The following is a 12,115-nucleotide window of genomic DNA, read 5'->3' on the forward strand; positions in this document are numbered from 1 at the left end:
TTGGTGTCCAAAGGTTAGGTGGGGCTACGGGGTGGGGGAGTGGGCCTAGGTAGGATGCTGTTTCGGAGGGTTGGTGCAGACTCAATGGACTGAATGGATTCCTCTGACTGTAGAAATTCTATGATTCTATTCTATCAATACAATGTGGAATCGGAAACTAATCTCAGTAATGGGGCAGCACGGTAGCCTTGTGGATAGCACAATTGCTTCACAGCTCCAGGGTCCCAGGTTCGATTCCGGCTTGGGTCACTGTCTGTGCGGAGTCTGCACATCCTCCCCGTGTGTGCGTGGGTTTCCTCCGGGTGTTCCGGTTTCCTCCCACAGTCCAAAGATGTGCAGGTTAGGTGGATTGGCCATAATAAATTGCCCTTAGTGTCCAAAATTGCCCTTAGTGTTGGGTGGGGTTACTGGGTTATGGGGATAGGGTGGCGGTGTTGACCTTGGGTAGGGTGCTCTTTCCAAGAGCCGGTGCAGACTCGATGGGCCAAATGGCCTGCTTCTGCACTGTAAATTCTATGATAATCTATGATAATGGCGACCGTGAAATTTTAATTGATTATCATAAATACCCATCTGGTGCAATAATGCCCTTTAAGGCAGGAACTCCGTTGGCCTATATGTGACTCCAGGCCAACAGCAACGTGATTGATTCTTAATTGCCCTCTGAAATAACCTAGCAAGCCTCTCATGGGCAACGTATGCCTGTGACACGTAATCTTATGAAAGAACAAATTTAAAAAAATTATTCGCTCCAGTACTCAAGAAGCTCAACACCATCCAGGAAAAAGTTGTCCACTTGATGGCACCCCATCGACCACCTTAAAGATTCACTCCTTCCACCATCAATGCACAGTGGCAGCCGTGTGTACCATCTAAAATCTGCACTACAGCAACTCACCAAGATTCCTTCAATACCTCTTTCTAAACCCGTGGTCTCTACCATCTAGAAGGATAACAGCAGCAGATACATTGGACACCACCTCCTGCATGTTCTTCTCCATGTCACACACCATCCTGACTTGGAATTATATTGCTGCCGCTTCACTGTTGCTGGATCAAAATCTTGGAGTTCCCTTCAACAGCATCGTGGGTGTACCTACACCACATGGACTGCTCACCAGCACCTCCTCAAAGGCAATTTGGGATGTGGAACAAATGCTGGCTGGTCGTGGTGTTTGTATCTTGCAAAAATAATTGAAAAAGATCACATTATACAGAATGCTGGTTACAATAAGTTATATTCTGTGCATTACATTATCTGTACATATTGCTGCATTATCTATTACAGTGAATAAATAAATTGCATTAATGCGTAAAAACATTACACGGCAATATGTAATATATGACAAAGCATAATGAAAACAATATCCATTACACTATTCGCATTATATTAGGTTGAATAAGAAAAATACTGTGTAAAATTAGAACTAAGCAAACTGAGCAAGCAACTCAATTTCAGACCATAATGAGTGCAATAAACACGACATGATATTCAGTGCAACGAATGTCCTTTATACACTATTCTGAATGGAATCAACATCACATTGCACTGAATAGATAGCCACTTAACACATTCTTCATTACAATTGCAATCAATACGAGATTGCATTGGATACTAACAACACAGCAAGCAATTTTCATATTATTTCCATTCACGTTTTACGAATTTCTTGAATTAAACTCAAAGAACCTTAATATGTTTCAGAGGTCACATATAAATTGTACTGGTAGAACATCACACGTTTAAAGGATCAGAATTGAGTAATATTCGGTAAAATAATTTATATGTTGGTTGTAGTTAGCCAGTCTCTACCCCACTTTACTTTTTTTAAAATTTTCCCCTCCTAGTCACTATTTATCGAAATATATAACGTGAAGTTGATTTGGAATTTTAGCTACTAAATTAAATTCAACCCCCTCCAGTCTCAAATATTAACACTCGTATTAGTATCGGGTATCTTTTCTTAATAATCCGATTAAATCGTTTTCGAAAAAATGTAGTTACAAGCAAACAAAAACTGAAATGAATCAAATGCACTCAAATTTATAATTTCGGTGATTTCAAAATTGGAAAGCTCCCTCCCAATACATTCGTATTTATAATCCTTTATCGACGTGAATATCGTGTTAGATTTAAAATGCCGCGAAGTTTTCGTTTGCAATGGCTTCAACCGTGAATTAATTTAGTTATGCTTAACATAACAAAACAGTAGAGATTAATGGAAATAAAAAAGTGAAAGCTTGGGGATTACAGGGTTGTATATTAAAATTTGGCGAAGTTCAGATTCAGAATTCATGCCGTTTGAGAAACGGCCACCCTGGGACTAATTCAGAGGAAATAAATTTAAAACGAACATAAACTTGAAACAAATCGAAATATACATTGCATGCAGAAACAGACAATTGTGTAATGTTGTTTCTAAAATATTGCCCGTAAAGCTTTTGGGTATAATAAACTATATTTTGGCTTCATTCATTTCTTGCTTGGTGTGCAAGTGAAACAGGCGGAAAATCTTTCCCGTCAAAGTGAAATAAAACTTAATTTTAAATGAAAGAAATACACGAGAATGGACGAGTCTGAAAACAAGATGCAGTCCAGCTCTATTAAAAAGAGACAAATATTGGAGGTTCTTTAAATTTATTTTCATAATTTTAGCCATGGTTTTCAAAGTTTAACAAAATTTCAACGCAGAAAACGCTGATTGCTGCAGTGATTGGTCATCCTAAATATTCAAAGCTTGTAAAATAAATAACACAAATAAACACAATTAAAAGTCATATTTACTTCCGATATATTTTTGTTGAATATTAATAATTAGATGCGGTTTTCGCAAATGTTTTGAGACTTTTTCTGCAGAGGAAAATAAAAGATTATGGCATTTTCTGGTGTTTGTCCAATAACACACTCCATGTTCTAAATTCAAAGCAATGTTAATTCAACTACTTCTCCACTTACAAAACTTACTATATTTTGTGATCCATTCGATTAAAGATACGCTGCATTTTAGTTCACTGTTATTTTCCTCTGGGAAGTGTTTAACTGCCAAAATATGGGGCTGGACTCCAACATGACAAATAGCGAGTGCAAAAGAGCGTTGGTTAAATTTAAACATTGTTTTAAAAATCTCATCAAATGAAAGTTCAGATGGAGGCAGTTCATGGCACGAGGAACAGTGTGTATCCGTCAACTGGTTGTACATACATCCAATGTGGTGTGCTATCCAGGTGCATTAGAACGTGTCACATAGAGAAAAAAACCTAGGTGAAGCATCGAGCTTCACTGTGTAAATTGGGAGAGATGGGCATCAACCAGAACCGTGGGCATCACGGTAGTACAGTGGTTAGCACAATTGCTTCACACCTCCAGGGTCCCAGGTTGGATTCCCGGCTTGGGTCACTGTCTGTGCGGAGTCTGCACGTTCCCCGTGTGTGCGTGGGTTTCCTCCGGGTGCTCCGGTTTCCTCCCACAGTCCAAAGATGTGCAGGTTAGGTGGATTGGCCATGTGTCCAAAAATTGCCCTTAGTGTCCAAAATTGCCCTTAGTGTTGGGTGGGGTTGCTGGGTTATGGGGATAAGGTGGAGGTGTGGGCTTGGGTAGGGTGCTCTTTCCAAGAGCTGGTGCAGACTCGGTGGGCCGAATGGCCTCCTTCTGCACTGTAAATTCTATAAACTATAAACAAGAAGACCTTGAGGAAGCCCTGAGTAATTACATGGATGCTTCAATAAAATGTGCTCGCTGATGCCTTACAATATGCTGTACAAGTTTGATAACAACAATGCCCTGCCAGCCCTTTAAACAATCTGCAGTAATCAATTTGATAATATCTTACTATCATGGTATGTAATTATAATTGGTTATTCGTCCTTTCTAGCCAATAATCTGTTAAATCAGAACCTTACTGGCACTCCGTCAGTCACTTTCTTTTAGAGATTTCATCTTCCTCTGATTGCTCACATCTTTTTTTAAAGAACTGGAATATGAACTCGAAACACACTTTTTTTCTCTCTTTCAGAGAATGGTTTCTTTCTTGAAAAAAAACTTCTCCTCTCTTTGACTCTTAACCTTCAACCAGTCAGTCCGCAAATGTTTGCCTGCGTTGACAGGGGATGTGCCATTCTTCCTCCCGGGGGGAGGAGGAAGAAAGCAGGGGACGTAGGAAAACAATATACAGTACTGCCTTCAGGTTATTTTGAGAAGGGGAGGGGGAAATGCAAAAAAAGTGTTTATTTAAGTCGTTCCCGGATGGCTGAGTTGTAGATTTCCAGAACTCAGAACCAACTCCCATTGAGCAACGAAGCGGTCTGGACGGGTAGGTGAACCTCTTCAGTCACCATTCAACCCGAATCTTTATATATGAGCAATTAATTCGGCCGGAGTTTTATACAGACTGTGCAAACATTTCTGAATTGTTTGTGCTTAGGTTTGCTATTGGGGAGGTAGTGAATTAAATTCGACAAAATGTTTTTCCGAAAAACAATGTGCAGCTTCCTTCTAAAAATTAATATATACATTTGTGATATTAGTGGCTCGAAAGAATGGCATATTCCAATGAGAAAAGTCTTCCAGAATTCAATTACGAATTTAGAGTGGTTTTTACCGGTGCGTTTTGCAGACTTTCGAACCTTCGATTTGCTGTAAATTTCACGAAATGGAAACATGAATGATTATCAGGTTTATTTCGGGACTGTGGGTGTTATTGTCGTTTTGAGCGAATCCGTTCCGAGGTGAAAGACTCCTGTGTGTTGGTTTGGATAATCCAAATTCTTTGCAATTTTTTAAAATAGTCGAGGTCAGATCTGCTCGGGCCTTTCAAAGTGGATTCAATTCTGAGGTTTTCGAAAATAATAAAATCGGCGGCTTTCTCCAGCTAGTAACAGAACCAATAGAGAAAAAACAAATGAGGGAAGTGATGAGAACACGTAGCCGTCGCTGGATCGTGTAGGAAATTCTGTGCACAAGACTGTTGGGAAACGTCGTCAGGACTGCAAAATGTGGCGCAAATTCACTCCATAGTAAATGAGGTTTCACTTCGGTATGTAGTCCTGCTTTCAATTACCAAGGTCAATTAATAATTTTTAGGCCTAACCCATTAATTGTCCTTCCAGCTATCCAAATACGTTACTTAAAAAATAACCTAAACTTTGCATTCCATTTCGTTTAGATTTAGATCTGCCAAATGTTGCTCCTTAGGATGCCCTGGGTTACAACAATGTGGAAAAGTGCTTGGAACATTGTTCATCAGGACAAGTTTTTAGCAGTGCATGCAACCGAATACAATGGACTTTCAAAATAAAGTTATTTTGAGGAGCAATCTAGTCTGGCCCTGAATAAATCTAGACCACCAGCTGTGCCAATAGCAGAATTCCATGACATAAGAACCTGGGACTCTGAAAAGAAGATTGCCCTTTCGGATTAGGCACATCCCATGGAGTCCTCGGCGAAGCAAAGCAAGCGCACAGGGATGAAATAGAACCTGGGCATGGATTTGAGACCACACTCATTGCCAATGTTATAGAGGCTGATCTGACTTTTTTTTTTAAAGAGGCCCCATCCGTTCTTCTCAAGCCCATTTTTAATTTCCCCCATATCAAACGCTTGAATATAATAGCAGATTTCACCCCTTGTTACATTTTAAACCATTTCCACCAGAAGCTATTAGAGGTATTCGATAGGCTGAATGATCAATTAATGTAATTCAAATGTCAAAATTGCGTCTTATGTAAAATCTTTACGATCTCAATGCAATACTGAAGAAACTGCATTATAGAACATGTTGTGGACTAAATAAGGAATTAAACTCGACGATTCAATGGCAATATTCACATAAGAGTCGCCCCCTTGCCCTGGTAAGCACTACGCCATCAAATCACCGCCAAAAAATCCAATTGGCGTTGCTATTTGTGGGAACTGGCTGTAGACAACGTGACAGCTGTTGTTACCTAAGTATCAACAGTCACTGGACAACAACTTGTATTCAGAGAGCGCCTTTAACATAAATGCTTCGCGGAAGCGATTATCAAACGCAACTTGACACCGAACCATATAAAATATTAGGACAGATGGCCAAAAGTCTTAACAAAGAGATAGGTTTTAAAGAAAGACTGAGAGTCAGAGAGTTTGGGGAGCAGATTCCAAAGTCCCAGCCCCAGGAAGTGGTGGAGCGATTAAAATCCGGAATGCAGAGCTTTCAGAGAGAGCTGAAGGGCTGGAGAAGATTACAGCTGAAGGGATACGAGGCATTTTGAAGTGACCATGGGATACATTTTTAGTAGATAATATTTAGGGACTAACGACCATTTATTGCAGCTGAACTAATTCCTCCTGTGACCCATCTCTTACACCTGAACCCAGAGGATATGTAGAGATCAGGCGATATTTTTATTCCCAGTCATTAAAGCCGATTAATATTTAATATTTCTGAAAAGTCCTGTTTAAAATGTGAACTGTAAAGGCTTTGTAAAAGCTATGCAATTTAGATGCACTGGAGATTGCGTAGACTTCTGAATGAATGAACCGGGACTGGAATATGACCAGAATGGCATCGAGGAACGTGGATTCTAGTTGAGAAAAATCTAGGGCGGTTCTCGCTGATTAATGGATGTGAAAATAATTTGATGGGTCTATCTATTAAAGCTCAATAAGTGAAATTATTTTTTTACGCGACAAACAGGCAAAAGGCCACTGTTCTTCATAGTTAACAATCTGGTAACATCACACTCTGGGAACATTGGACGTATTGCATGTGTGTGATCTGTTAGCGGGCGAGTAATTACAGGCGAAATTCGGGAATTATCTTTTTTAGCAAAGGTAAAAGTCCCTTGATTGACTTGGAACATTAACAAAATTGTGCAATCGACATGTTAAATTGTAATGATCTTTTTAAAAGAATAGTTACCCCGGTAATTTTACTTATACGATCACTACTTAATATCGAGGAGTATCTAAAATGGCAGCATAAACGAACTCTCAGATCATTGCCATAATGGAAAATGTGTCTCGTGTTTTAGTTATTTTTCACACAACCTCTGTTGAAGATATTGTAAGTTTATATTTTTGGAAACTAAGTTTCAAACTTTGCAACTGTTAAGCAAACATGGAATACCACCTCAGCACTTTAAGACCCCACAATATATTCGGCAATGCCACGACAGTTATTACAGTTATATAGGTATTCATAAAATACCAGTTACCTTAGAATACCAATCTCTAGCGATTTGTTTATGCTAATATGTATACATTATATTCAGGTATACTAACCAAAAATGATATCCCTGTTTGGGCAAACACTAAGTATGGGGTGCGTCATATATACAAGTTATACTTTCATTTTGGTTCATAGAAAGGGGACATGATTTTTAACAAGGAACGGAACCTTTACTCACAGCTTCGGCGGAAGTACTCCTGGTTATTCAAAATCAGAGAGGGCTCAGAGGATTGGAAACAGGGAAAGGGAATTTAAAATCAGCGGTGGCTTGCAGGACTAAGTTGTTAGAAGCAGTATTTGAACATCGTGGCTTCTGATAAAGAGAGTAACAGTTAGGAGGAAAGTACTCTTGAAATAAGAAAAAAAAACAAATGTACTGGAGAGTGCCAACCAACTGAAGTGATGACAAATGTGGTGATTAGAAACTAATATTTAATATCCTCTTATAAGAAGGACGTGGTTTTATTTATAAGTGGGTATCTGGGTTGAATTCAACTTTTAAGATGTCTTTAGTCAAGAATGCACATTCCGGCTCACACTGAAGATCACTTTTTGTTTTGGCAATATCTTCCGCCTCTTAACACCATGCAGGATGCAAAACAACAATATCCCTGAACACAGGCCTTAATGTAGAAAAATGTTTCTTTATTGCTGACCATTAATAATTTAGTTTGCTTTCCCCTCCCTTAGAAGGGGTCTCATCAGGGCTTTGATTCATAGGAACATAGGAATTAGGAGCGGAAGTAGGGAATTTAGTCCTTTGAATCTGCTCCACCATTCAATCAGATCATAGCTGACCTCTTCCTGGTCACAAAGCCACCTCCCTGGCTGTTCCCCATATCCCTTTAACCTATTTTAAAAAATCAGAAATATATCTATCCCCTTCTGTAAACCATTTAATGACTCAGATTTCACCGCACTAAGGGACAGCGAGTTCCATAAATTCACCACAGTCTGTGAAAAGTAGTTCCTCCTCATCTCAGTTCTAAATCTACCGCCTCTCAACCTGGATCTGTGACCTCTCATTCTTGACTGCCCCACAAGAGGGAACATTTGGTCTACATTCACTTTATCAATCCCATTTAGTATTTTATGCACCTTGAATACACTGACGGTAGGATCACAACACTGGAAGAACTGACACAGAGATTCCATCTAGCTAAAGGCAACAAACTCAGATACCTGCATCTTAAAAACTCCCTACGGAAGGAGACAAGGACATACCCGTGACACCATGACAGACACTATTAGAAGAGCTACTGGACGCAGACATCCTAGGCAGAGGGAACTGTAGTGACATGTATGAACGACTGCTAGAGAAGGCCGACACCGAACTGGACACGACAAGGAGGAAATGGGAGGAAGACTTGGGGTTCAAAATAGAGTGGGGATTCTGGAGCGAAGCACTGCACAGGGTCAACTCTACCTCCACATGAGTGAGGCTCAACCTAACGCAGCTAAAAGTGGTACATAGAGCCCACTTGACCAGAACCCGAATGAGCAGGTTGTTCCCGGAGGTGGAGGACAAATGTGAACGGTGCCAAGGAGGACCGGTCAACCATGCCGACATGTTCTGGTCTTGCCCCAGACTTGTTGGGTACTGGACAGCCTTCTTTGAGGCAATGTCCAAAGCGGTGGGGATGAGGGTGGAGCCATGCCCGAAAGTGGCAGTCTTCGGGGTATCAGACCAGGCAGATCTCTTCATGGGGAGGAGGGCGGACGCCCTTGCCTTTGCCTCCCTGATCGCCCGCCGCAGAATCCTGCTCGGTTGGCGATCAGCAGAACCACCTAAAGCTGCAGAATGGCTGTCCGATCTATCGGAATTCCTCCAAATGGAGAAAATCAAATTCACCATCCTTGGGTCGGAAGAGGGCTTCCATAAAACATGGGAGCCATTCACCCAACTGTTCAGAGACCTGTTTGTGGCCAACACATAAATAAACAAATAGCCAGTAGCCAGGGAGAAATAGCCAGGACAAGACAGAAAAAGGAAAGCGAGGGAGCACCGGGAAGAGAGGGGGGGGGGAGGTGAGCAAGGTGAGGTAGCAAAACCCAGCAAGAAAGAATGGGGAGGAGCAGTGAAGAAGGGGGGAATGGAAGGAGGGGGGGTCAGGGAGAGGGGAGCTGGAGGGGGGTGGGGGGGGGGGGGGGAGGAGGAGTGTATGCTGATCCAGACGGTGACAGACTGTAAATAGAGAAACCTAAGAAGAAACCTTTGTGACTGTACAATAAATGAAAACAAAAGGCAATGTATATAATTTTGAAAATGCCAATAAAAAGATTTTTAAAAGAAATGTATGCACTTTGATCAGATCCTCTCTCATCAATTGGAACCAGTCCTCTTCAGTGGACCAACAGTAATTTACAAATCTGAGTTCAGGATGTGTGCACTAAGTCAGTTATTTGGCCATGAAAAAGCCTTCATGAGGTTAGCAAATCTTAATCTGGGGCGGGGGATGGGTGGGATTTGGGGGCTGCCAATAACAGTTATGGTCGGTGATGTCCTCACCCAATATGAGGTCGCTGGAGAGTGAGCAACAGTGGGAATGCTAGCTGGTGCTTTTTTCCCTCCATAGTCATTGTGTTACCAGCTGTGATCAAATCACTCATCAAAAATGTGGGACCATTCTGACCTAGCATTCGGAATAAGGTAAATGAGTTGATGGCGCAAATCATCGTGAATGACTATGATTTAGTGGCCATTACTGAAACATGGTTAAAGGATGGTCACGACTGGGAGTTAAATATCCAAGGGTATCAAACTATTCGGAAGGACAGAGTGGATGGTAAGGGAGGTGGTGTAGCTCTGTTATTTAAGGATGACACCCGGGCAATAGTAAGGGATGACATCGGTGCTATGGAGGATAAGGTTGAATCCATTTGGTTGGTAATCAGGAATAGCAAGTCGAAAAAGTCACTGATAGGAGTAGTCTATAGGCCACCAAATAGTAACATTATGGTGGGGCAGGCAATAAACAAAGAAATAACGGATACATGTAGAAATGGTACAGCAGGTATCATGGGGGATTTTAATCTACATGTCGATTGGTTTAACCAGGTCGGTCAAGGCAGCCTTGAGGAGGAGTTTATAGAATGTATCCGCGATAGTTTCCTAGAACAGTATGTAATGGAACCTACGAGGGAACAAGTGGTCCTAGATCTGGTCCTGTGTAATGAGACAGGATTGATTAATGATCTCATAGTTAGGGATCCTCTCGGAAGGAGCGATCACAATATGGTGGAATTTAAAATACAGATGGAGGGTGAGTAGGTAAAATCAAACACTAGTGTTTTGTGCTTAAACAAAGGAGATTACAATGGGATGAGAGAAGAGCTAGCTAAGGTAGACTGGGAGCAAAGACTTTATGGTGAAACAGTTGAGGAACAGTGGAGAACCTTCCAAGCGATTTTTCACAGTGCTCAGCAAAGGTTTATATCAACTAAAAGGAAGGACAGTAGAAAGAGGGATAATCGGCCGTGGATATCTAAGGAAATAATTGAAGGAAAAAGCATACAAAGTGGCAAAGATTAGTGGGAGACTAGAGGACTGGGAAATCTTTAGGGGGCAACAGAAAGCTACTAAAAAAGCTATAAAGAAGAGAAAGATAGATGAGAGTAAACTTGCTCAGAATATAAAAACAGTAAATTTTTCTACAAATATATAAAACAAAAAAGAGTGGCTAAGGTAAATATTGGTCCTTTAGAAGATGAGAAGGGAGATTTAATAATGGGAGATGAGGAAATGGCTGAGGAATTGAACAGGTTGTTTGGATCGGTCTTCACAGTGGAAGACACAAATAACATGCCAGTGACTGATGGAAATGAGGCAATGACAGGTGAGGACCTTGAGATGATTGTTATCATTGAGGAGGTAGTGATGGGCAAGCTAATGGGGCTAAAGATAGACAGGTCTCCTGGCCCTGATGGAATGCATCCCTGAGTGCTAAAAGAGATGGCTAGGGAAATTGCAAATGCACTAGTGATAATTTACCAAAATTCATTAGACTCTGGGGTTGTCCCGGCGGATTGGAAATTAGCAAACGTGCCACCACTGTTTAAAAAAGGAGGTAGGCAGAAAGCGGGTAATTATAGACCAGTTAGCTTAACTTCGGTAGTAGGAAAGATGCTAGAATCTATCATCAAGGGAGAAATAGCGAGACATCTGGATGGAAATTGTCCCATTGGGCAGATGCAGCATGGGTTCATAAAGGGCAGGTCATGCCTAACTAATTTAGTGGAATTTTCTGAGGACATTACCAGTGCGGTAGATAACGGGGAGTCAATGGATGTGGTATATCTGCATTTCCAGAGAGCCTTTGACAAGGTGCCACACAAAAGGTTGCTGCATAAGATAAAGATGCATGGCATTAAGGGTAAAGTAGTAGCATGGATAGAGGATTGGTTAATTAATAAAAAGCAAAGAGTGGGGATTAATGGGTGTTTCTCTGGTTGGCAATCAGTAGCTAGTGGTGTCCCTCAGGGATCAGTGTTGGGTCCACAATTGTTCACAATTTACATAGATGATTTGGAGTTGGGGACCAAAGGCAATGTGTCCAAGTTTGCAGCCGACACTAAGATGAGTGGTAAAGCAAAAAGTGCAGAGGATACCGGAAGTCTGCAGAGGGGTTTGGATAGGTTAAGTGAATGGGCTAGGGTCTGGCAAATGGAATACAATATTGACAAATGTGAGGTTATCCATTTTGGCAGGAATAACAGCAAAAGGGATTATTATTTAAATGATAAAATATTAAAACATGCTGCTGTGCAGAGAGACCTGGGTGTGCTAGTGCATGAGTCGCAAAAGTTGGTTTACAGGTGCAACAGGTGATTAAGAAGGCGAATGGAATGTTGTCCTTCATTGCTAGAGGGATGGAGTTTAAGGCTAGGGAGGTTATGCAATAAGAGGAAGT

General features: G+C 41.1%; 1 protein-coding gene across 1 annotated transcript in view; it reads left to right on the forward strand.

The window, feature by feature from the left end:
• Window positions 1–4,127: 4,127 nt before the first annotated feature.
• The window catches only part of asip1 (agouti signaling protein 1), a 93,536-nt gene continuing 85,548 nt past the window's right edge, over window positions 4,128–12,115 (forward strand). The window contains exon 1 of the mRNA XM_072515292.1: window positions 4,128–4,310. The gene's annotated coding sequence lies outside the window, so the exon portion shown is untranslated. The remainder of the gene's footprint in view (window positions 4,311–12,115) is intronic.

This window comes from Scyliorhinus torazame, chromosome 8 (genome assembly GCF_047496885.1).
Source record: "Scyliorhinus torazame isolate Kashiwa2021f chromosome 8, sScyTor2.1, whole genome shotgun sequence".
In the NCBI taxonomy this organism is placed as follows: Eukaryota; Metazoa; Chordata; class Chondrichthyes; order Carcharhiniformes; family Scyliorhinidae; genus Scyliorhinus; species Scyliorhinus torazame.